Consider the following 23,373-nt stretch of genomic DNA (forward strand, 5'->3'; position numbering starts at 1 on the left):
CTCGCCTCTGACTCCTCGTTTACTGGCACACGCAGGAGCAGGTGCTTGGATTTTCTCCCGCTAAAACTTAGAGGCATAAAAGCAGAGCTTAGGCTGTGGTGGAAATGAACATAAAGCTCCCTTCTATCATCTGGAACTTATTTTTCATGTGTGCCTTTTTTGCGAAGTACCACAAACTGACAGGGTCTGGCCATAGACCATCCTAAATCCTATTAGCTTCTTGGACAGAAACACACATTCCCATGTTGCTTGTTTTAGACACAGTGCTAGCTCTTAATTCTAGCAAGAAAAGTTCTGAAACAATCAAAACACAAACAGGTGGGCTCTTGCACACATATTAGGAAAGAACTAGGTCTTCTCACTCGGGGTATGTGTGCTCCCTGGAAGAAAGCTTCTCTCATATTTGCTTCATTCTTCCTTTTCTTAGCTGTCTAAAAGGCGGGAGTCTAATGGCAGACTCACTGTGGTCCTGAGGATAGATTCATTTCTAGTTTAGGCCAATTCTCCAGTTAGTTTGACATGATATTATCAAGGCCAAGGTTGCAGAGACTGATTCTCCACCAAGATCAGTCAACTTCAGGAAGAGAAAACTTTAGAAATGTCTAAGCACTATACCCACAAATGCTCACCCTCTTCCTAGTCGGTGCTTATCACACGGAATCAGGAAAGAACCTTCTCACTCTTGCTAGAAAATCGATTCCATGTGTGCACCTTACAGAGGGCAACACCCATCTTGCTACCTAATGTATCATCATTCTTTTCCTGTCTCCTGATGCCTATATGTATATTACTACTGGATATCACTATGGCCCCAGTGTAGGAGTGGTTACCTAAGTCATTTCTGGACTTTGCTATTTATCACATCTTCGGACATTATCGGGACAATGGAAGACCAAATGTGACTGAGATTCTAAGACTGTACTCATTACTTCATTAACATAGTGTTGTTCAGACCTGTTAATAAGTGCCAAGGTGGATGGATTAAATTCTTTCCCTGTTCTATTTCTTTTAGAAGGTTTGCCTTCATTAGGAGGGTGGCGAGGATGTTTGCTTTGGTAAACAGTGTGTATGTGTCAGTGCGTATTTTGAAATTTATTATCATGACTCGTAGTCATTTCAGTATTAGTATTTTGCATGGAGTCTTCAGGAGTGAAGGTGGGGAGGGCGGTGTGTGGTGAAAACAGAAAGTATTACTAACATATGGGGCTTTTAACTCCTCAAGTAGCTTCCTTACATTTTGATTTTGTCAAGCGTTTTTCAGTTTGTCAGGTTCTTAAACTATTATGCCCGTTATGGTTCTTGAGCTGTCATGATGAAGGACACCAATCATAGTTTCAGTTACTTGTGTGTAGATAATGCTAGAACCTTCCCTACCTTTAAGACGGATGCGACCACATGAACAGATTCGCTGTACAAGTTCACTTTGACCCCAGAATTGAGTTTGTCCTTGAGGATTCTGCAGGATTTTATATTGGCTGATTTGCTGAAGATGCCTTCTGTGAGTGGCCCTTTTTGATTAATAAAGGAAAGCATATCCTGTAGGAAGAAAAGAAAAGTATATGGCATCTCATATCCACAAATGCAGAGCACAAGCTTGCCTTCGTTTTGAAACAGGAGGGGAATGTAATGGCACACTGTGTTAGAGCGGGAAGGAGTAAAGTCAATTTAGATTGGTTGTTTTTCAGTGTCTCTCTCTATACTTTCTACCCAAATATCCATTTTACAGTCATACACTGAAACATTTTTAACACTTCTTTTAATCAGATTTTCCCTTCCATTGAGTTTACATTTTTAAGTCAAACTTCTCTGCTTCAAGGCCTTTGCGGAATCACCGTCTGTTTCCTACTTTACCATTCTTTTCTCATTATTCCCTTACATAGATGCTCTTCCCCAAGTAGGGAAGTCGATTTAGGAAATACTCATTTCCCATTTGTTTATTTCTCTTTAAGTGCCTGTATACTCCATTCCTACTTGTCCTATTTCCTTCCCTCTTTTAAAGTCAGGCTCAAAAACTCTCTTGTCCTTCTCTGATTACCCTCCCTTCTCATGAGTCTTTCATTGTCTTTTGCTCTATGTTCATGTCCTCTCCCTGCTGTGTAGAAAGTTAATGAGGGCTGCACTCAGGGAATCCAACGGATCTGAAGTCTATTATGCTACGTATCTTTTGTGTGCCCTGGGGCCCATACATACTGTACTGATGCTTTTCTGATTCGTTTGGGAAGTGCGGAGGATGATAATCCTAGCTAGCCCCTAAATTTGCTGTGATGCAAGGAACTGTGGGAGTAGCTAGCAGGTAACATGCTAGCTAATATGATACATTTCTTCATGTCTAGCAGAACGTTCCCTCCATCCCGTCCCGTGCTTGCAGAGACACCGAATACTCAGTGAATGTCAAAACTGACAATTCACTACAGCAGTTTGAGATAACACAGGCCAAACTCTGGGGCTTTCATTTCACATATTCTGTTAGGATTAACAGATTCCTATTTGCCAGAGGATGAGTCTATGCTCGTGTCAGATGTTTGCAGTTGTTAGACTGAGTACACTCCGCTGAAGGAGACTTGAGACTAATGTGAGCTCAGGAAGGCAATGAAGGGAGACTGTGAAGATGAGGTGGACTCTCAGAGACTCACATACACAGAGTCCATTTTGACTGATCTGAACAGGACTCCGTGGGTCTTTGTGGAAATAAGACACAAGTGGAATGGACAAGAATGACTTTTCCTGTTGTATTTGCCTCATGACTGTGTAGGACCTAAATCAGATTCTGTTCTTTGCAATAACAGTAACAGAGCTTCTCAGCCAAAGCCAGGGGCTGTCTAATGACTTCTCCATTTGGGGATAGATTTGGTTGAGGACGCTTGGCCTCTCAGAGTTTCCCCTCCTCAGGAGGGCTATAGAAGACCAAAATGAGATGACCTACCAGAATTGGGAAGGCCAGGTTGTCTTTATCACACACATCCGTGAGGGAAACTCCAAAGAGCTGTCCCGGCTTTGCAGAAGGTGGGGCTGTGCCCTGGTTGTCCTGGCAAGTGCTGCAACCCCGACAAAAGGCCCTGTCTCCGAAAGAACGGCTTTTCACTGTCTTCTGGCCGGAGTCTAAGGAAGAAGTGAGAGTACTAGTAGTAGTAGTTGTTGTTTAATACGCTGAACCTTCTTTTTCCTTCTTTTTTTTTTTTTAAAGATTTTATTTATTTTTTGACAGAGAGAGAGAGACAGCGAGAGAGGGAACACAAGCAGGGGGAGGGGGAGAGGGAGAAGCAGGCTTCCCTCGGAGCAGGGAGCCCGATGCGGGGCTCGATCCCAGGACCCCGGGATCATGACCTGAGCTGAAGGCAGACGCTTAACGACTGAGCCACCCACGTGCCCCAGACTCATCTTAATTCCTGATGACTTGTATTTTCCTAAAGGTTTCCTCAAAGCAATGTGGTAAGCATCATAAAACCAAGAAATGTCAAAAGCATGTAGGGATTGATGATACGTGTCTCCAGGTTCTGAATCGAAAGTCTACCTTCTAAGGTGGACTGCTGCCAGTTAGCTGTGATTAGCTAGGCTCAAATCATACTAGCTCTAGTCTCAGGGGCACTTCTCTTAGTCCTATTAATGGCTTTTTTTGGATTACATCCATCATCTTATTTAATCTACACAAGAATTCTAAGATTTAGTCCTTATTTTTATCCACATTTTAGAGATGAATAAACTGATGCTGAGCTAGAATAACTGGCCAAAGATAATATAGCTGGTAAATGGGGGCACAGGAATTTACACTCTTGAAAGGTTGTTTGACATCAAGTTAAGTCTTTTTTCTCAGTGATGCCAGTTCTTTTCAACCCGTTGTAAAGGGCACTGGAATCCTGTGGTGCCTCAAGAGCCCCTGAGTGAAAAGAGGAGGGAGGAGAAGAAAGTCCCCTTGCTCTGGCTTCAACCAGAGCACATCTGATATACATAAATATATACATTATGTTTATATATTTATATAGTATAAGTATCTAATTATATATTATAATTATAACTACATACATATGTAGTTATATATGTGTGTGTATATATATATATATATATATAGCACCCATTTAGATATTTGTGACAATAAATTCCCAAACACTGTAGCATACCATGATGAGTCCTAATGCCATTGTGATCTACATTAGAATCTTCTTGAAGTCAGAGACCTCATCTTATCCTTTCTTTGGTCTCACAACAGTGTGCAACCTCCCTTGACCTGTGAGCCAGCCTTCGGAACAAGGAGCAGATGGAAATCCCTGCCCTGGCGATGCTTGGGGCTCCAGAAGAGCGCTGTCTAAGCATCTCCCATGACCCCTGGCAACCTTGCTGTCTGCTTCTCACTAAAGCCAATTAAATGATTCCCGGTACCTGCAGCCTTCTCGCTGTTAGCACGACTCATTGAGTTCTCTCCCAAGAGGGAAGTGATGTCTTCTCCAAATATTCTGAGGCAATTTTCAAGGAGAATTTGGACAAGAGATATCTGTAACACAAAAAGACAAAAATGGGGTGCTCTTTTTCATAGGGCATAGTTATAAATCACATTTTGTATATAGACCTTGGATCTAAGAAAAAATGTGAAAGACTTCCCAGAAAAATTCAGAGTTGAGACAAATACGTAGAAACCTGGGGCGCCTGGGTGGCTCAGTTGGTTAAGCGTCTGCCTTCAGCTCAGGTCCTCATCCCAGGGTGCTGGGATCAGCCCTACATCGGGCTCCCTGCTCAGCAGGAAGCCTGCTTCTCCCTCTCCCACTCCCCTGGCTTGTGTTCCCTCTATCACTGTGTCTCTCTCTGTCAAGTAAATAAATAAAAGCTTAAAAAAAACCAAAAAAAACAAAAAACTTAGAGACCAGAGTTCTCTAAGAAATAACTTAGAAAGAGTGATACTTTCCCGTGTACTTTGGGTACACATTTTAAAATACTGCACCTCAGTGGGCTAAAGTTATAATGCATGGCCTAGTTTAATAGCTAACATTTTGGGAACAGTGGTGACGTCTTTAAGCCTAGGATACATTTCGGGGCCCCTCAGTTGAGCGTCTGACTCTTGATTTCGGCTCAGATCACGATCTCATGGTGGTGAGATCCAGCCCTACACGGAGCCAACTTTGGGCTCCGTGCTCAGCGGGAAATTGGCTTGGCTTCTCCCTATCCCTCTTCTTCTGCCCCTGCCCCGCTCACACTCTCTCTTTCCCTCTCTCAAATAAATACATATTAAAAAATAAATAAAACTAGGATAATTTTCAAAGTAGCCTACCTTAGTAAAGTTTACTTAGTTTTTGTTTTTACATTTTGTTTCCAGTTTTATTGAGCTGTAACTGATGTTGAACATCCTATTAAACTTTATAAAGTATGAACAAAAACTTAAGAAAACCATTTCTTAACTGAAGAAGTATCTCAAAGTTGGGAAGCAGAGATTTTTGTGGGGTTGTGAGGGAAAACCCTCACAGCTGGAGAGAAAACATATCTGTTTGTCTAACTTCAGTCACTTCTCATGCATTGCTTTGCGTAATGCTGGCTCTCTGTGGGAGCTTGGGGAAGACCTGTCATCTTGTTAGGATGTTCAGGAATCTTTTCCTAGTTTCTGTATGATGTAGCCGAGGTGAAATAGTAGCCGAGTACTTCTCTAGATGAGCCACAATTTGCAGAGGAAAGCCAATGTGTTTGGAGCCATGGGAGCTCATATTGCCCAAGCCACCTAGGATGTGCCAGTCATGAGCAGAGGAGCTGACTGTTGTCGCCATTGTGTAGCGAGGAAACCATGGCTTTACCCAAGGTTACAAGTCCCTCAGGGATTAGGCTGAGAGTTGAACCTTGACTGGTAAAGCTCCAAAGCCCAGGTTCTTTTCTATCGTATCACACGACTCTTCTGTCTCTAGTTTAGTCAGTCGAGTGTTTAGTCTCCTGGAGGGGGAAGAAGTGACTCGACTGCTCCGAGTTTCCCGTTTAACGACACCCCTTCCCAGACCCCAGCAGAGTAGGATAAAGAACTCTGCCACTCCACAGGGGCCTAATGAAAATGTGCACTTCACAAAGTTCCATCCGTCAGAGTTACTACTGCACATGTCCGGTTCAAAGTAGGGATTCTACCCCTGGGGGACAAAAATGAGAGCTCTCATTACCTTTTTTATCAAGTTGTCTTCCAATTCCAAGCTGCCAGAATTAGGTGGGCAAAGAAGGTTTGGGGCTATACACACTGATAAATTATAAGCTGTCATCTGATTGGATGAGGAATGTTGCTCAATGTTGTATAACACTCCAAAAAGGTATCGCAAGAGAACCACATTTGCTCTTGGCAGCTGGGCTAAAAGCCTAAGGTCAGAAAAATACACTTTTAAATTAGGCAAGTGATTCCACTTAGGAGGTTGGAAATACAGAGACAGGGAACAGGATAGATCCTTGTGTATCTAGCACACAACCCGCCGTAGCAGAGTTCCAGGCATGAATGTATACAAAATTGTTGCACTGAATTCAGTTCCTGAGCCAGATAAAAACTTCTCTGGTTAGTTAAATGTTTGACAGACTCTTAAGGTCATAACCCTGGCAGTCGATGCTCTTGCATCTGTCTTGGACCAGGGGATTTCGTCGACCAGTTTCACGTATCCACATCTTGTAAAACGGCCAATGATTCCACATTAATAATATCAGGAGAAGAACAATAACAGCCCTAAAGCGTGCCTCTACTCTGAAGCTGACCCCCATGGGTGTGAAGAATTGAAACTCTTTGGCATCGGTCATGATTTTAGTGGGCAAAGCTGCAAAACGTAAGCCAATGTTCTCCTAATAGTATGTTGGCTGTATTTCTGAGATGTGACCAGAGTAGAGTAATTATTGCATCATTACCTCTGGGCTGCAGTTATCTTCTCTTCGTTCCCTTGATGACTAACACCGAGCCATTTGTCATAGTGATCGGATAAGAGTATAGTTCCTTGGATATTTCTCAGGAAATCCTTATGAAGATAATAAAAATGTATATATATTATAGAAAATATGTATTGGAAATATTACAGAGAAAATATGTAGTTAAAAAATTCAGTTCATCCCCCAATTCCTTCACAGATACCCAAACTGTGACCCACACGGAGCTCGCCTCTGACTCTCCTTTGACTGGCACACGCAGGAGCAGGTGCTTGGATTTTCTCCCGCTAAAATTTAGAGGCATAAAAGCAGAGCTTAGGCTGTGGTGGAAATGAACATAAAGCTCCCTTCTATCTTCTGTAACTTATTTTTTGTGTGTGCTTTTTTTGCAAAGTACCACAAACTGACAAGGTCTGGCTATAGAGCATCCTAAATCCTATTAGCTTCTTGGACAGAAACACACATACCCATGTTGCTTGTTTTAGACACAGTGCTAGCTCTTAATTCTAGCAAGAAAAGTTCTGAAACAGTCAAAACACAAACAGGTGGGCTCTTGCACACATATTAGGAAAGAAGTAGGTCTTCTCACTCGGGGTATGTGTGCTCCCTGGAAGAAAGCTTCTCTCATAATTGCTTCATTCTTCCTTTTCTTAGCTGTCTAAAAGGCGAGAGTCTAATGGCAGACTCACTGTGGTCCTGAGGATAGATTCATTTCTAGTTTAGGCCAATTCTCCAGTTAGTTTGACATGATATTATCAAGGCCAAGGTTGCAGAGTCTGATTCTCCACCAAGATCAGTCAACTTCAGGAAGAGAAAACTTTAGAAATGTCTAAGCACTATACCCACAAGTGTTCCCCCTCCTCCTTGTCGGTGCTTATCACACGGAATCAGGAAAGAACCTACTTACTCTTGCTAGAAAATCGATTCCATGTGTGCACCTTACAGAGGGCAGTACTCATCTTGCTACCTAGTGTATCATCATTCTTCTCCTGTCTCCTGATGCCTATATGTATATTACTACTAGATATCACCATGGCCCCAGTGTAGGAGTGGTTACCTAAGTCATTTCTGGACTTTGCTATTTATCACATCTTCGAACATTAATGGGGGACAAGGGAAGACCAAATGTGACTGAGATTCTAAGACTGTAGTCAACTACATTAACATAGGGTTGTTCAGAGCTGCTAATAAGTGCCAAGTTGGATGGATTAAATTCTCCCCCTGTTCTATTTCTTTTGGAATCTTTGCCTTCATTAGGAGGGTGGCGAGGATATTTGCTTTGGTAAACAGTGTGTATGTGTCAGTGCGTATTTTGAAATTTATTATCATGACTCGTAGTCATTTCAGTATTAGTATTTTGCATGGAGTCTTCAGGAGTGAAGGTGGGGAGGGCGGTGTGTGGTGAAAACAGAAAGTATTACTAACATATGGGGCTTTTAACTCCTAAAGTAGCTTCCTTAAATTTTGAATTTGTCAAGCGTTTTTCAGTTTCTCAGGTTCTTAACCTATGATGCCCATTATGGTTCTTGAGCAGTCATGATGAAGGACACCAATCATAGCTTCAGTTACTCGTGTGGGGATAATGCTAGAACCTTCCCTACCTTTAAGACGGATGCGACCACAAGAAGAGATTCGCTGTACAGGTTCACTTTTACCCCAAAATTTAGTTTCTCCTTTAGATCTCTGCATGATATTATATTGGCTGATTTGCTGAAGATGCCTTCTGTGAGTGGCTCTTTTTGATTAATAAAGGAAAGCATACCCTGTAGGAAGAAAAGAAAAGTATATGGCATCTCAAATCCAGAAACGCAGAGCACAAGCTTGTCTTCGTTTTGAAAGAGGAGGGGAATGTATTGGCACACTGTTTTAGAGCGGTAAGGACGAAAGTCAATTTAGATTGGTTTTTTTTCAGTGTCTCTCTCTATACTTTCTACCCAAATATCCATTTTACAGTCATACACTGAAACATTTTTAACACTTCTTTTAGTCATATTTTCCTTTCCATTGAGTTTACACTTTTAAGTCAAACATTTCTGCTTCAAGGCCTTTGCGGAATCACCGTCTGTTTCCTACTTTACCATTCTTTTCTCATTATTCCCTTACATAGATGCTCTTCCCCAAGTAGGGAAGTCGATTTAGGAAATACTCATTTCCCATTTGTTTATTTCTCTTTAAGTGCCTGTATACTCCATTCCTACTTGTTCTATTTCCTTCCCTCTTTTAAAGTCAGGCTCAAAAACTCTCTTGTCCTTCTCTAATTACCCTACCTTCTCATGAGTCTTTCATTGTCTTTTGCTCTATTTTCATGTCCTCTCCCTGCTGTGTAGAAAGTTAATGAGGGCTGCACTCAGGGAATCCGACGGATCTAAAGTCTATTATACTACTTATCTATTGTGTGACCTGGGGCACATACATACTGTACTGAGGCTATTCTGATTCGTTTGGGATGATAATCCTAGCTAGCCCCTAAATTTGCTGTGATGCAAGGAACTGGGGGAGTAGCTAGCAGGTAACATGCTAGCTAATATGATACATTTCTTCATGTCTAGCAGAACGTCCTCTCCATCCCGTACAGTGCTTGCAGAGACACTGAATACTCAGTTAATGTCAACACTGACAATTCACTACAGCAGTTTGAGATAACACAGGCCAAACTCTGGGGCTTTCATTTGACATATTCTGTTAGGATTAACAGATTCCTATTTGCCAGAGGATGAGTCTATCCTCATGTCAGATGTTTGCAGTTGTTAGACTGAGTAGACTCCGCTGAAGGAGACTTGAGACTAATGTGAGTTCAGGAAGGCAATGAAGGGAGAGTGTGAAAATGAGCTGGACTCTCAGAGACTCACATACACAGAGTCCATTTTGACTGATCTGAACAGGCCTCCATGGGTCTTTGTGGAAACAAGACACAAGTGGAATGGACAACAATGTCTTTTCCTGTTGCATTTGCCTCATGATTCTGCACGACCTCAATCAGATTCTACTCTTTGCAATAACAGTAACAGAGCTTCTTAGGCAAAGCCAGTGGCTGTCTAACGACTTCTCCATTTGGGAGTAGATTTGGATGAGGACGCTTGGCCTCTCAGACATTCCCCTCCTTAGAGGTCTATAGAAGACCAAAATGAGATGACCTACCAGAATTGGGAAGGCCAGGGTTTCTATATAACACACATCCATGAGGGAAACTCCAAAGAGCTGTCCTGGCTTTGCGGAAGGTGGGGCTGTGCCCTGGTATTCCTGGCAAGTGCTGCAACCCCAACCAAAGGCCCTGTCTCCGAAAGAACGGCTTTTCACTGTCTTCTGGCCGGAGTCTAAGGAAGAAGTGAGAGTACTAGTAGTAGTAGTTGTTGTTTAATTTGTTGAACCTTCTTTTTCCTTTTCTTTTTTTTTAAAGATTTTGTTTATTTTTTGACAGAGAGAGACAGCGAGAGAGGGAACACAAGCAGGGGGAGGGGGAGAGGGAGAAGCAGGCTTCCCTCGGAGCAGGGAGCCCGATGCGGGGCTCGATCCCAGGACCCCGGGATCATGACCTGAGCTGAAGGCAGACGCTTAACGACTGAGCCACCCAGGTGCCCCAGACTCATCTTAGTTCCTGATGACTTGTATTTTCCTAAAGGTTTCCTCAAAGCAATGTGGTAAGCATCATAAAACCAAGAAATGTCAAAAACACGTAGGGATTGATGATACGTGTCTCCAGGTTCTGAATCGAAAGTCTACCTTCTAAGGTGGACTGCTGCCAGTTAGCTGTGATTAGCTAGGCTGAAATCATACTAGATCTAGTCTCAGGGGCACTTCTCCTAGTCCTATTAATGGCTTTTTTTGGATTACATCCATCATCTTATTTAATCTACACAACAATTCTAAGATTTAGACCTTATTTTTATCCACATTTTAGAGATGAATAAACTGATGCTGAGCTAGAATAACTGGCCAAAGATAATATAGCTGGTAAATGGGGGCACAGGACTTTACACTCTGGAGAGGTTGTTTGACATCAAGTCAAGTCCTTTTCTCTCAGTGATGCCAGTTCTTTTCAACCCGTTGCAAAGGGCACTGGAATCCTGTGGTGCCTCAAGAGCCCCTGAGTGAAAAGAGGAGGGAGGAAAAGAAGGCCCCTTGCTCTGGCTTCAACCAGAGCACATCTAATATACATAAATATATACATTATGTTTATATATTTATATAGTATAAGTATCTAATGATATATCATATATATAACTACATACATATGTAGTTATATATGTGTATATATATATATATATATATATATATATATATATATATAGCACCCATTTAGACATTGGTTACAATAAATTCCCATCACTGTAGCATACCATGATGATTCCTAATGCTGTTATGATCTGCACTAGAAACTTCTTGAAGTCAGAGACCTCATCTTATCCTTTCTTTGGTCTCACAACAGTGTGGAACCTCCCTTGACCTGTGAGCCAGCCTTCGGAACAAGGAGCCGATGGAAATCACTGCCCTGGCGATGCTCTGGGCTCCAGAAGAGCGCTGTCTAAGCATCTCCCATGACCCCTGGCAACCTTGCTGTCTGCTTCCCCCAAAGCCAATTAAAATATTCCCGGTACCTGCAGCTTTCTCGCTGTTAGCACGACTCATTGAGTTCTCTCCCAAGAGGGAAGTGATGTCTTCTCCAAATATTCTGAGGCAATTTTCAATGAGAAATGCGACAAGAGAAATCTGTAACACAAAAAGACAAAAATGGGGTGCTCTTTTTCATAGGGCATAGTTATAAATCACATTTTGTATATAGACCTTGGATCTAAGAAAAAATGTGAAAGACTTCCCAGAAAAATTCAGAGTTGAGAAAATTACGTAGAAACCAGGGGCACCTGGGTGGCTCAGTCGGTTAAGCGTCTGCCTTCGGCTCAGGTCATCATCCCAGGGTGCTGGGATCAGCCCTACATCGGGCTCCCTGCTCAGCGGGAAGCCTGCTTCTCCCTCTCCCACTCCGCCTGCTTCTGTTCCCTCTCTCGCTGTGTCTCTCTCTGTCGTGTAAATAAATAAAATCTTAAAAAAAAAACAAAAACCAAAAAACATAGAGACCAGAGTTCTAAGAAATAACTTAGAAAGAGTGATACTTTCCCGTGTACTTTGGGTACACATTTTAAAATACTGCTCATCAGTGGGCTAAAGTTATAATGTGTGGCCGAGTTTAATAGCTAACATTTTGGGAACAGTGGTTACGTCTTGAAGCGTAGGATAAATTTCGGGGCCCCTCAGTTGAGCGTCTGACTCTTGATTTCGGCTCAGATCACGATCTCATGGTTGTGAGATCCAGCCCCACATGGAGCCAACTTTGGGCTCCGTGCTCAGCGGGGAATCGGCTTGGGCTTCTCCCTCTCCCTCTCCCTCTTCCTCAGCCCCTGCCCCGCTCACGCTCTCTCTTTCCCTCTCTCAAATAAATACATATCAAAAAATAAATAAAACTAGGATAATTTTCAAAGTAGCCTACCTTATTAAAGTTTGCTTAGTTTTGGTTTTTAAATTTTGTTTCCAGTTTTATTGAGCTGTATCTGATGTATAACATCTTATTAAACTTTATAAAGTATGAACAAAAACTTAAGAAAACCATTTCTTAAGTGAAGAAGTATCTTAAAGGTTGGAAGCAGAGATTTTTGTGGGGTTGTGAGGGAAAACCCACACAGCTGGAGAGAAAACGTATCTGTCTGTGTAACTTCAGTCCCTTCTCATGCATTGCTTTGCCTCATGCTGGATCTCTGTGTGAGCTTGGGGAAGACCTGTCATCTTGTTAGGATATTCTGCAATCTTTTGGTAGTTTCCGTGTGACATAGCAGAGGTGAAATAGTAGCCGAGTACTTCTCTAGATGAGCCACAATTTGCAGAGGAAAGCCAATGTGTTTGGAGCCATGGGAGCTCATATTGCCCAAGCCACCTAGTATGTGCCTGTCATGACCAGAGGAGCTGACTGTTGTCGCCATTGTGTAGCGAGGAAACCATGGCTTTACCCAAGGTTACAAGTCCCTCAGGGATTAGGCTGAGAGCTGAACCTTGACTGGTAAAGCTCCAAAGCCCAGGTTCTTTTCTATCGTATCACACGACTCTTCTGTCTCTCGTTTAGTCAGTCTAGTGTTTAGTCTCCTGGAGGGGGAAGAATGACTCGACTGCTCCGAGTTTCCCGTTTAACGACACCCCTTCCCAGACCCCATCAGAGTAGGTTGAAGAACTCTGCCACTCCACAGGGGCCTAATGAAAATGTGCACTTCACAAAGTTCCACCCGTCAGAGTTACTACTGCACATGTCCGGTTCAAAGTAGGGATTCTACCCCCTGGGGGACTAAAATGAGAGCTCTCATTACCTTTTTTATCAAGTTGTCTTTCAATTCCAAGCTGCCGGAATTAGGTGCGCAAAGAAGGCTTGGAGCTATACACACTGATAAATTATAAGCTGTCATCTGATTGGATGAGGAATGTTGCTCAATGTTGTATAACACTCCAAAAAGGTATCGCAAGAGAACCACATTTGCTCTTGGCAGCTGGGCTAAAAGCCTAAGGTCAGAAAAATACACTTTTAAATTAGGCAAGTGATTCCACTTAGGAGGTTGGAAATACAGAGACAGGGAACAGGATAGATCCTTGTGTATCTAGCACACAACCTGCCGTAGCAGAGTTCCAGGCATGAATGTATACAAAATTGTTGCACTGAATTCAGTCCTGAGCCAGATAAACACTTCTCTGGTTAGTTAAATGTTTGACAGACTCTTAAGGTCATAACCCTGGCAGTCGATGCTCTTGCATCTGTCTTGGACCAGGGGATTTCGTCGACCAGTTTCATGGATCCAGAAGGTGTAAAACGGCCAAGGATTCCACATTAATAACATCAGGAGAAGAACAATAAGAGCCCTAAAGCGTGCCTCTATTCTGAAGCTGACCCCCATGGGTGTGAAGAATTGAAACTCTTTGGCATCGGTCATGATTTTAGTGGGCAAAGCTGCGAAACGTAAGCCAATGTTCTCCTAATAGTATGTTGGCTGTATTATGGAGATGTGACCAGAGTAGAGTAATTTTTGCTTCATTACCTCTGGGCTGCAGTTATCTTCTCCTCTTCGTTCCCTTGATCAATAACACCGAGCCATTTGTCATAGTGATCGGATAACAATATACTTCCTTGGATATTTCTAAGAAAATCCTTATGGAGATAAAAAAAATATGTATATATATTATAGAAAATATGTATTGGAAATATTACAGAGAAAATATGTAGTTAAAATATTCAGTTCATCCCCCACTTCCTTCACAGATAGCCAAACTGTGACCCACACGGAGCTCGCCTCTGACTCCTCGTTTACTGGCACACGCAGGAGCAGGTGCTTGGATTTTCTCCCGCTAAAACTTAGAGGCATAAAAGCAGAGCTTAGGCTGTGGTGGAAATGAACATAAAGCTCCCTTCTATCATCTGGAACTTATTTTTCATGTGTGCCTTTTTTGCGAAGTACCACAAACTGACAGGGTCTGGCCATAGACCATCCTAAATCCTATTAGCTTCTTGGACAGAAACACACATTCCCATGTTGCTTGTTTTAGACACAGTGCTAGCTCTTAATTCTAGCAAGAAAAGTTCTGAAACAATCAAAACACAAACAGGTGGGCTCTTGCACACATATTAGGAAAGAACTAGGTCTTCTCACTCGGGGTATGTGTGCTCCCTGGAAGAAAGCTTCTCTCATATTTGCTTCATTCTTCCTTTTCTTAGCTGTCTAAAAGGCGGGAGTCTAATGGCAGACTCACTGTGGTCCTGAGGATAGATTCATTTCTAGTTTAGGCCAATTCTCCAGTTAGTTTGACATGATATTATCAAGGCCAAGGTTGCAGAGACTGATTCTCCACCAAGATCAGTCAACTTCAGGAAGAGAAAACTTTAGAAATGTCTAAGCACTATACCCACAAGTGCTCACCCTCTTCCTAGTCGGTGCTTATCACACGGAATCAGGAAAGAACCTTCTCACTCTTGCTAGAAAATCGATTCCATGTGTGCACCTTACAGAGGGCAACACCCATCTTGCTACCTAATGTATCATCATTCTTTTCCTGTCTCCTGATGCCTATATGTATATTACTACTGGATATCACTATGGCCCCAGTGTAGGAGTGGTTACCTAAGTCATTTCTGGACTTTGCTATTTATCACATCTTCGGACATTATCGGGACAATGGAAGACCAAATGTGACTGAGATTCTAAGACTGTACTCATTACTTCATTAACATAGTGTTGTTCAGACCTGTTAATAAGTGCCAAGGTGGATGGATTAAATTCTTTCCCTGTTCTATTTCTTTTAGAAGGTTTGCCTTCATTAGGAGGGTGGCGAGGATGTTTGCTTTGGTAAACAGTGTGTATGTGTCAGTGCGTATTTTGAAATTTATTATCATGACTCGTAGTCATTTCAGTATTAGTATTTTGCATGGAGTCTTCAGGAGTGAAGGTGGGGAGGGCGGTGTGTGGTGAAAACAGAAAGTATTACTAACATATGGGGCTTTTAACTCCTCAAGTAGCTTCCTTACATTTTGATTTTGTCAAGCGTTTTTCAGTTTGTCAGGTTCTTAAACTATTATGCCCGTTATGGTTCTTGAGCTGTCATGATGAAGGACACCAATCATAGTTTCAGTTACTTGTGTGTAGATAATGCTAGAACCTTCCCTACCTTTAAGACGGATGCGACCACATGAACAGATTCGCTGTACAAGTTCACTTTGACCCCAGAATTGAGTTTGTCCTTGAGGATTCTGCAGGATTTTATATTGGCTGATTTGCTGAAGATGCCTTCTGTGAGTGGCCCTTTTTGATTAATAAAGGAAAGCATATCCTGTAGGAAGAAAAGAAAAGTATATGGCATCTCATATCCACAAATGCAGAGCACAAGCTTGCCTTCGTTTTGAAAGAGGAGGGGAATGTAATGGCACACTGTGTTAGAGCGGGAAGGAGTAAAGTCAATTTAGATTGGTTGTTTTTCAGTGTCTCTCTCTATACTTTCTACCCAAATATCCATTTTACAGTCATACACTGAAACATTTTTAACACTTCTTTTAATCAGATTTTCCCTTCCATTGAGTTTACATTTTTAAGTCAAACTTCTCTGCTTCAAGGCCTTTGCGGAATCACCGTCTGTTTCCTACTTTACCATTCTTTTCTCATTATTCCCTTACATAGATGCTCTTCCCCAAGTAGGGAAGTCGATTTAGGAAATACTCATTTCCCATTTGTTTATTTCTCTTTAAGTGCCTGTATACTCCATTCCTACTTGTTCTATTTCCTTCCCTCTTTTAAAGTCAGGCTCAAAAACTCTCTTGTCCTTCTCTGATTACCCTCCCTTCTCATGAGTCTTTCATTGTCTTTTGCTCTATGTTCATGTCCTCTCCCTGCTGTGTAGAAAGTTAATGAGGGCTGCACTCAGGGAATCCAACGGATCTGAAGTCTATTATGCTACGTATATTTTGTGTGCCCTGGGGCCCATACATACTGTACTGATGCTTTTCTGATTCGTTTGGGAAGTGCGGAGGATGATAATCCTAGCTAGCCCCTAAATTTGCTGTGATGCAAGGAACTGTGGTAGTAGCTAGCAGGTAACATGCTAGCTAATATGATACATTTCTTCATGTCTAGCAGAACGTTCCCTCCATCCCGTCCCGTGCTTGCAGAGACACCGAATACTCAGTGAATGTCAAAACTGACAATTCACTACAGCAGTTTGAGATAACACAGGCCAAACTCTGGGGCTTTCATTTCACATATTCTGTTAGGATTAACAGATTCCTATTTGCCAGAGGATGAGTCTATGCTCGTGTCAGATGTTTGCAGTTGTTAGACTGAGTACACTCCGCTGAAGGAGACTTGAGACTAATGTGAGCTCAGGAAGGCAATGAAGGGAGACTGTGAAGATGAGGTGGACTCTCAGAGACTCACATACACAGAGTCCATTTTGACTGATCTGAACAGGACTCCGTGGGTCTTTGTGGAAACAAGACACAAGTGGAATGGACAAGAATGACTTTTCCTGTTGTATTTGCCTCATGACTGTGTAGGACCTAAATCAGATTCTGTTCTTTGCAATAACAGTAACAGAGCTTCTCAGCCAAAGCCAGGGGCTGTCTAATGACTTCTCCATTTGGGGATAGATTTGGTTGAGGACGCTTGGCCTCTCAGAGTTTCCCCTCCTCAGGAGGGCTATAGAAGACCAAAATGAGATGACCTACCAGAATTGGGAAGGGCAGCTTGTCTTTATCACACACATCCGTGAGGGAAACTCCGAAGAGCTGTCCTGGTTTTGCGGCAGGTGGGGCTGTGCCCTGGTTTTCCCGGCTAGGGCTGGAGCCCAGACAACAGACCCAGTCTCTGAAAGAACGTCTTTTCACTGTCTTCCGGCCGGGGTCTAAGGAAGAAGTGAGATTAGTAGTAGTAGTCGTTGTTTTATTCGCTTAACCTTCTTTTCTTTTTTTTCTAAAGATTTTATTTATTTTTTGACAGATAGAGAGACGGCGAGAGATGGAACACAAGCAGGGGCAGCGGGAGAGGGAGAAGCAGGCTTCCCGCCCAGCATGGAGCCTAATGCAGGGCTCAATCCCAGGACACCGGGATCATGACCTGAGCCCAAGGGAGACGCTTAACAACTGAGCCACCCAGGCACCCCGCTTAACCTTATTTTCACCATCCCCATTCTACGGTACATTCATTGCAATGGCTAGAATAGGGAAACAGGCATTTGTTGTGTAGAATTCTCCATTTTTTGAAATTGGCCAATAGCATTCTTATGGTGTTAAGATTTCTTCCCCAGATCCTGCAAACTGATGGTGAAACCTAGAGACTTGATCAGACTTAGTGTCAATGCTTTCAATGCCATCTACTGCCTGTTGTGCTTTATCTTGAGGCACTTAACTTGTTGTTTGTTTCCTATTGGTAAGTATGATTAGTGGATTCATCCAGTGTCAGATCCGATTTTAAAAGCTCAAAAGATCTGGTATTCAAATCAAGCTGAGTTTGTTAATCATCTGCTTTCACAGTGAGTCTCCTCCCAGCCTTAGGTTTCCTCTTTGGCTTTCTGAGTGCTCAACTTTTTTTTTTCTTTTAAGATTTTATTTATTTATTTGGCAGAGAGAGACAGCAAGAGAGGGAACACAAGCAGGGGGGGGATTGGGAGAGGGAGAAGCAGACTCCCACTGAGCAGGGAGCCCGATACAGGGCTAGATCCCAGGACCCTGGGATCATGACCTGAGCTGAAGGCAGACGCTTAACGACTGAGCCACCCAGGTGCCTCTGAGTGCTCATCTTTCTATGATCAAAAGGATCTGCCTTTCATGACATGATCCGCCTGACCCCACTTCTCAGGCAGCCTCTGGTGTCTCTGCTCTCGGCCATCCCCAAGGATGACTTCCTGCAGTCAGGGTTCTTGGGAAATAGTCATTACATGCTGGCTATGTGGTAAGATTCCAGGTGACTGTGTTTTCTTATGATACCCCACCAAGCTACCCAGAGATGATTTTTTTTTTTTGTAAATTATGTTTGATATTTACTGAAAAGAGTCTAATCCACAATGAATTGCACCCAATTCCTCACACATACTCAAACATACATGTATATACACCATACCAGTACAAGGCTTGAAAGAAAACATACAAAAAGAAAAACAATGAGAGATTATGAATGCCTGATTTATCCCCAATTTCCAGAGAAGATTTTGAATTACCCAACATTCCCTATCAAAGGAATGCAGAAGAAGAGCTTTACAAAGAAAAGGTGATCCGCAGTGAAAAGCTGAGTTGAAAGTTTCTACTGCTCAGCTATGAATGTTTTCCTTATAAGATACCTTAACATTTGCTTACATAATCTGCTTAAATAACTGAATTCTTTAAAAGTCCACAGAGGAGCCAAGCTGTAGAAGGATAAACAAATGAGCAACATTTCACCAAACACCCATAAACACCTGTCCACTGGGCTTTTCTGGGATGTAGTGAGTGCATCACCATATCCACTCACGTGGGTGGCAACACTCATGGCACTTGACCAGAGAGACCAGGATCTAAGAACCAGAAGCATCCTGGTTCTGCCACTTAGTTAGATTACTCAAAAGTTTTTAAGCTTTGGTTTGCTTAACTTTAACATAAATGCTGCTGCCTACAACTCGTTGAACTAAATGTAATGTACTACTCAGCACAAGGCATGGCTCATGGCAGCCTTGATAAAAGTAATTTCCTTGCTCAGAAGGCCTCAGGCAGTCTAGACATCAGTCTCTTCCCCCTCCAAAGCAGACATCACTCCCATTCTCTATTTGATTTTGCAACCTCTAGAAGGTAGGCAATCATGAAGGATTGCTACCACTTTACTTAACTAAGGCTCTTTCTTCCTGCCCTGAAATTGATTCCCCTACCATTTTAAAAGGAGTGAAGAAAGAAAGCAAATACATTCTTAAATCCAGGAGGAGATTCCTGTCCATCAAAATGTATGCATTTGCTGAAGACACATGTTAATATGTAAGTTGAGTTGTTGTATGCAACCTGGGTTCCCTACTCTTCCCCTAGTTTTATTATTTCTAAAACTACCCAAATATATTCCATTATTCAGCTTTAATAAGAAGAATGCTCTTAAGAAGAATGTTGTATCCCTTGGTACAAAGCTATATATCTAGCTACTCTATGAGTATATACAGAAAATAAGTACACATTGGGTCCTATACTTTCTCCAAGGTATTTTCAGCCTTAGCTGGATGTTTTATAATGTACATTATTTGCTGTTAGAGTTCATGTTGCCTCTATTACTAATAAAAATATATGCTATAGCCATGAAAAATATAGGAATGATTAAACAAGCTAACTTTATGGAAACCTATTCTTTCTTAAACAGCCCTGGCAAGATTTGGGTTAATGTTTCCTAATGCTTGAATTAGGGTATGAATATTAAAAAATAAAATTTTGGAAACTTTGTGCTTATAGAATAACAATCATAACAATAAAATACTTTCTATTTTGGCCCAATACTTCTCAGATGAATAACACATTTTCATCAGAGAAAACAAATATCAATGGGAGAATACTGGAATGCTAGGGAAAAAAATAGCAAGAAGGAAGATTAAAAAGCCCTGACCACAAACATTCAGTCTAGCTCCAGCCTTGACCTGTGTCTGAAGCAGACATGGAAGGTGGGGGCAGAATTGAGACTTGAATTCTAACTGTAACCCCAAGGCCACTTCAGCCTAAGCCCGGAATAAATCCAATTCAGTTCCATAACTCTTTACTCCACTGGAGTTCTTCCATTCCAGGTGCATCTAAGCCATGCAGTCATTTGATTCCATCCTGTGATGGCCTGAGATACTAGATAAAACCCTGGAATAGGGAAGACCTGTTTCCAGGCCACAAACAGCTTGTGCTCTAAGAAGACACACAGATGTGTACTCACACAATTATATGTAGAAAGTGTTCTGGGGATACAGAGAAAGGAGTAACAGTCTACCTAGGAGAATTAAAACAAGCACACAACCTTCCTCGAAGTGAGTTGGGTCTTAAGACCTTTGGGTTTCTCTAAGCTTGATTCTGTGCAGTTTTGGGGTTCTTGCCTCTACGGTTCCTCCCCACCCCTCACAGAGAGAGTGAGCTCTGTGTCCTGAATTTGTGGTCAAGAGTGGAGACATGAGCCAAGAGAAGACACGTGAAGAAAGGGAAGGGGCTCACCTCTCCCTTGCTCATTCTGCGTTGGGTGCCTGGGCTTCAGGATGAACTGGCCTTGCATCTCTGCGAACCCCTGCTCCAGAAGGAGGGACTCCTGGAGGGTGGAAGGAGAGATGGAGTCCTCTGGTGTCTGCGGCAGCAGTGTGGTAGATGGAAGATGGCTCATTTTAATTCCATAGGGATCTTCATGTCCTATATGGAAAAAATATAGATTCAGGCTGATGGTGATGGCTCTGATCAAATCCCCCTTACCGTGAGTGTATGCATCACACTGGTATATGCTGCTATTCTGCTGGGGCTTCTGGCTAAAAAGGGCTGTGCCTCCTGAGTGAGCATCATATTCGCTCTTGTTGGGGACACCCTGCAAAAAGCAGGTGCCCAAGGAAAAGATTTTAAAAAGAGAAAAAAAATTTAAAGCATGTTACTTTACTCGGAATACAAAGATTCATCAGCGCATTGCACAATGCTGACTTTTGCTGTGTTTCCATCTGAGAATATTTAAGGCCTTCTAGTTTCTGCCTTGACACTAACGAGATCTGCACATCTTAGGCAAATTACTTGGCCCCTCTGAGCCTTACATTCATCCTTTGAAATGCTTGCCCTCACACAAACTTATAAGGATCAGAGTAAATATATTAATACGCATTGGTGGTTAATATTTTTTAAGTAATTGAACATATATATTAAGAATTGCTAACCTCTCTCACATAATGTCAGTTGAACAGATTTTTTTTCATTTCGTTTTGTCAATTTCTAGAGCCAGAGCTACTCAAGGGCAGTGGGATGGGTTGCCTTTATGCTTTATACTTCCCTCCCACTGCTGCCCTGCCTCCAAGGGGAGTCCTGCCAGGTGATGATCAGAGGGAAGGCTGCACAGTGTTGGGAACCCAGAAGCAAAGTGCAAAACGATGTTTACAGAGTGGAAAACTGCACCCAGAGTCAGTGAGAGTTGCCTGCCAAGTGATTAGTTTTGTTCTTGTATGCTTTAAATTGTTTCCTCTCTATAGAATTCTCAAAGACCCTGTGCTATATGACATGGATCTCATTTTTTAAGAACAGAATGGAAGTTCTCTTTCTGTCACTTCTGATTTATTATTGAATGTAACTTGAGGAGCTTTTGCTGTTCCTTCTCATCTGTCATAGATGCAGTGTCAGTGATGTGTTCACAAGAATCACAGTGACTTCCCTCTTTTAAGGAAAAAGAAGCTTCTACGACAGCAATACAACCAATTCACAAAGATAACCAGGAGATAATCCGCAATTGAGAATTGAGAGCATTGTTAAAAAATGCATTTTGATTGCTGCTAATGGATCATCATGAATGACAGGCTCTCCGGATTCCTTAGAGCTGCCTTGGTGTGTGAAGCTGCTCAAAGTCTAAAAAGTTATCATCTATATTGTTTTACCTAAATTAATGCACTTTATTAAAAGAAATATATTTAAGTATTTGACTTTTTTCCTTTTTGTTGTTGGCCAACTTTTACAGAGATGTCAATATTAATATGAAACATGGAATGGTGGGGGGGATTTTTTTTCCTCAGCTATGCCCTTGGTGACTCTCTGTATCCTAAGACTGGGAATATACATTTCATAGAAAGAAATTGGTTATTTAGATTTCCAGATCACTTGAAAATATTCTTTAGATAACTTGGAAAACAGTAATAGCCTCATGGGATTATTTTCTTTTTAAGATTTTATTTATTTCTTTGTCAGAGAGAGAGAGAGAGAGCACAAGCAGGGGGAGCGGCAGGCCAAGGGAGAAGCAGCTCCCCACTGAGCAAGGAGCCCAGGACCCTGGGATCATGACCTGAGCCAAAGGCAGACACTTAACTGAGCCACCCAGGCATCCCGCCTCACAGGATTATTAAAAAGATTTAAAAAAATGCATGTAAGAAGGAATGCTCTAAGATTTCTAGCAGAAATCATTGTCACCATTACCATACATTACTATACTTCAAGGTCTGCTGCAGATCCTCTCTTTTTTCTCTTGTTTTTTAATCCTTCTATTTCTGGTAAGCACTGAACAATTTTGCTAATCCAAAGATTTTTTTTTAGAGAACTTGTGCTAATAACTATTTTAGGAGAGGTGTAATCTGTTTATCAATAACCTTAAGAACAGTGATGGAAAAAGCCTGAGAAACAGCAAAGTGCAGGTAGTTTAGTCAGTGAAGACTTGAGGAGTTTAAATGTGATTATCTCATTTTCCTCATGATGCTGAGAAAACTTCTGGGCACAGAGCAGGTGTTAAACACATACCTATACCTGGATTCAGAGACATGATTGGATTTTAGTGGATTCTCACAGAATAGAGGCTATTTAGTTGTTAGGAACTGGAATTCAAGACTGAATATGAAAAATAAATGTATGGGAAAAAGAAATTCCGATTCTTTGCTTTCATACCTAAGTGAGTAAATAAGTAAGTAAACACTAAACAAAACAATGTTTAAGACAGCTCTGTTTGTCAGGTAAAATGAAGTAGAAACGAAAAATTTACATTTCTCTCCCTAACTAGACCTTAAGCTGATGAATGAAGAGATGTCCTCAGTGCCTGGGAAAAAGTAAGTACCTGGTAATTCTTTAATAAACGTGAGAGTGAATATTGCATGTGATTTTCACTTTTAAGGGTATTTAAGCTTAAGACAGAACAACCATTACTTTGAGATGTAGAGTTACAATTTTGAACCTAATCAATCCCATCTTAGATTTTCCCTGACACTTACCAATGAGTGGGTGTGGGGACGCTTCCTTGCCAGCACTCACCGACAGCTGGTAGTCTTTCTCAGAGCCCTTGGAAACAAAAAGAACTATGCATCATA

This window comes from Halichoerus grypus, chromosome 3 (genome assembly GCF_964656455.1).
Source record: "Halichoerus grypus chromosome 3, mHalGry1.hap1.1, whole genome shotgun sequence".
Taxonomy (NCBI): Eukaryota; Metazoa; Chordata; class Mammalia; order Carnivora; family Phocidae; genus Halichoerus; species Halichoerus grypus.